Raw genomic sequence first — 4,043 nt, 5'->3', positions numbered from 1 at the left:
TTGGCTTCTTTCTCTCCTGCTTCATCAGAGGCTGGACTCTGCAAATCAAAGGAAACATAATGATCAAGCGTTTGGTTTGTGTCATTGCTATAATCTTTAAGATATTTAGCATTTAACAAACTGCATCTTACTTATAGATAACTACCAGATCTCAAAAAATAGTGGACCCTCATTATTTGTAGATTCTGTATTCGTAAATTCATCTCCTCACTAAAATTTATTTTTAACTCCCAAATCAATACACATGGCACTTTCACGGTCCTGTGCACACAGACAGAGCAGCAAACAATAAGTTGTCCAAAACGCACACTGGCAGCTGAGGTAGTTCTGCCTTGTTTCAGCTCTAATATTGTAAACAAACATCTTTTTCACGGTCTATTTAGTGCCACACATTTCATATTTTTTTTCCTGCCTTTTTTTTTTGGATGATGTAGTAAATGTACAAGAATGTTGTGATGAGCGTCATGGAGTAAACACATATGATGGATAACTTCGTCTGGACATGAGTTACAATGAGGTTTCTGCTGGCCCTGAGTTCACTGCTAATCTATCGACAATATATATTAAACAGAAATGCACATAAAATAAGGCTATAAAAACAGGATTACATCAGTTCTATAGAAGGCAATTTGAAAAAAAGAGACTAGAATATTTGTTTAAACAAAGCCCAAAGGTCATGTGAAAGAAAAAAAGTGTCATACCATTTAGTGGATTAGATCTTTTTACATTAACGAACCCCACGTACAATATAGATGATACATCTGTTACTGGTGAAAGTTTGAATAAAACTTCTTGTTCATTCACTTAAAAAAGAAACCATTTATTTATTTATTTTCTCCATAAAAATACCCCATATTCACTTGGGGCTACTGTATAAAACTTTCAATGTTATAAAAAAATAAAGACTGCCTTATCTGTTACACAAAAGTACACAATTTATTATCTACCGTTCAGAGTCGAAAATCAACAACACATAAATGCTCCCACCTCCTCGTTCTTAGTTTCTCCATTCTCTGCAGGTAAATCTTCTTTAGCTTCTTGGTTGGCCACTTCGGCCTGTTTGCCCTTTGCTCCCCTTTTCCCTTTTGTTTGCACTTTTTTGTCTGCAGATTTATCCTGTGACAGAATAAAAGGACATATTTTGAGCACAAAGATTACACTAACATTTGCTGACCTGCTACATAGGATCCACATCAGTTGCCGTTTTAACATTGTCACATGTCAGCCCAACGTAGGACACGTTTTACACGAGCCTCCCTAGGGTGCATCCCAGTCACGCGTATAAGGAGAACCTGACTGCTTGCCTCTCGGGCCTCTGACGATGATCACATCTGAAGCCCGGATGACACCACTCCTGTACCTTCTCGACCCCCCACTGCTCCCTGAAGCTCCGCACCCAGAACAAATGAGGTGAACACCTGGAGAAATCTCCCAGTGGAACTCCCAAATTTCTTTTAAGCATGAATAATAACCAAACTGTCCAATACCCACTGTCCTGCTCAGATGTTTACCCTCACAGTAAGGCCGACCATCTGAATAACGCAGCACGCTCTCAGGCTGACTACCCTGCTGCACATACTCCCTTAATAACATGTAACGAGTAGCTAAAAGGGTCAATTTTGAGTTTATCGTTTTCGTTTAGGTGTTTGAAGAATCGGAAAACCCATGTGTTAATTAACTATGACAATAAAATAGGTTCAAAATCTAAGCCACTTTAAAGCAATATAAAACGATACTTTTAGATATCATCCATCAATGAGGAATCAGCAGCTGAGCAAATATTCAACATTTATTTCCTGTAAATGAAATAGCAACACCTAAATTAACTAAGCTCACCAGTAAGTTGTACAAAAGACCCCTATCGGTACTGACTGATTCTTGAGTTAAACGGCCACAAAGACACACAGGTAGGTCTCACAAACTTCAACGTTGAGGGTTAAAAACAGTATCCTGTATCAGTGGAGGAATTCCATACATAAAGAGAGCACGATGACTAATAATTTAGTATATTTAGGGCAAATAATACATTATGTAAACAAACACTTGTTTCACACTGCTACCATGAAATGTCGTAATGGCTTCTGTACTTACAAACTATTCATTTGCGACCTGATTTCTTTATATTTCTCATTAATTTCATAACCACTACTGTAGTAACTTAAATATGTAATAAAAATCTTAAAAGTTATAATAGAATATGCAACAGCCTGGACTGAAATAGTACTTTTAACTATTAATTGCTGGAAAGCTAAATGAAACAAAATCAATACCTTTCCCTAATGTGTATTTCAACCTTTAAAATGTTTACTTCTAAAGTCAAAAGCACACAATGGGATACATGTGCTCTGAAAACAGCATGTCTATCCCACAGGATCATAATCAACTTAGCAAAAGCTTTTCTTCTAAAGCTTTAAATTAATCAATTATGAAGACAAAGCTGTATTCCATTAACTGAAGGAAAAAACCACTCTCCCACCCTTTTCCCTTTGGACAAACTGAAACGACAAGTTGCTCCTCAATAACAATTAACATGAAGCCTACAGCCATGCCACCCTGAACAAGCCCGATCCCGTCTGATCTTGGAAGCTAAGCAGGGTCGGGCCTGGTCAGTAGTTGGATGGGAGACCACCTAGGAAGACCAGGTGCTATAGGTGTAAAAAATAAAATAAAAATAAGGGATTGTAAGCTGACAAGGTCCTCGTAATCTGTGAGGTCAACCAAGAGTTGCCTCACTTAAAAAATAAAATGAAAAATTTTAAAAAGTACATCTTTAAAAAAAAAAAAAAAGAACATTGACATGAAGACTTACCTGTTGACCTCTGAGACAGGAAGAAAAATGTTGCTTACATGTGAAATCGCAAACAGGAGATAAAATTTGAACAGTTTTCATTAAAAACAAAAACTTAGGAAAAATCAAAATATAGACAGATAAATAAAAACAATTTAAAAGGGAACTAGGCATAGTATTTTAGCCAATTGGTTTATCAAAAAAGTGAAGGGAAAAAAAAAAGGGTAATAATAGTACACTGTTCTTGCCAACATTTTGCAACAAGAACAGCTATTTTTCTCCCAGCCTTCAAGAAAAGTTTCTGGAGTACTGTGTACAGAGAATCACTGCATCAACTTCTGGTGTGAGAACTTCTAAGCTGACATACTATGCTTATACCTTCCTCCAACCCCTTTTTAGAAAACAACCACAAAACGAACTTTCTATTAAAGAAACATGAAGATTTTTACACTCAACTCTGCATGATATTTAAAGAAACCAAACAACAACAAAACTAAACTAAAAACAAAAACCTAAAACTCTTTGATTATGCAAGCTTCCGCCCACACTTTTAGGAAAGGAATGGTGGCCCTTACGGATGTTTTTTGTTTTTTGAAATTTCAAATAGCAAATTCTCACTTAAGTTTTGAGTGAACAGAGATTAATCACACCATGAATTTCCCCTGAAGAACACGGAGAACTTCGCAGAGGATGATTTCCATGCCATATCCAAATACAAAGTAAGAGATGATTTACACACATTAAGTTTTCAAATGTACATAGCCCCAAGAACTTCATTCCAAAGACCTGCAATGTGAATTGTGCAATCACGAATCTATTCCAGAGCAACAACCATCACGTTATGGCTTACTCAAAGCCTGTTAGGAAAAAATGATTTAGAGAAATCCTTTACATGTAAGTGCAAATATTATACTTTTAGGAATTGTTAGTGCTGTTCTCAGAGAACATAACTCTTGGTCTACCCATACACGTAAGATATGATCTCCTACCTTGGCTTGCAGACTTTACATGCAAAAATTTACACATTCCCTTTCTCTTGGCCTCAGTCCTGGCTTTGCTGTTATTATCAAAGTACAAGCATGCAACAAACGGACATGCACTGACCATAACGTACATAACACAAAGAATGGGTTTTCTTTGTGTACTCAAGTTAATATTTAATATTCCTAGTCGTCTTGTTTCCTAAATTCTGCAGCAGCGTTAATGTGACATTATGTTCCGGTAAGCCAGGAACATATAAACTACATCCATTATA

General features: G+C 36.5%; 1 pseudogene; it reads left to right on the top strand.

Moving 5' to 3' along the window:
- Positions 1-2,535: 2,535 nt before the first annotated feature.
- LOC112483797 lies at positions 2,536-2,654 on the top strand (annotated as a pseudogene).
- The last annotated feature ends 1,389 nt before the right edge of the window (positions 2,655-4,043 follow it).

This window comes from Pteropus alecto, unplaced genomic scaffold, assembly GCF_000325575.1.
Source record: "Pteropus alecto unplaced genomic scaffold, ASM32557v1 scaffold97, whole genome shotgun sequence".
NCBI classification, from domain to species: Eukaryota; Metazoa; Chordata; class Mammalia; order Chiroptera; family Pteropodidae; genus Pteropus; species Pteropus alecto.
Note: the sequence above shows the minus strand (reverse complement) of the source record. Positions and strands in the feature narration are given on the sequence as shown.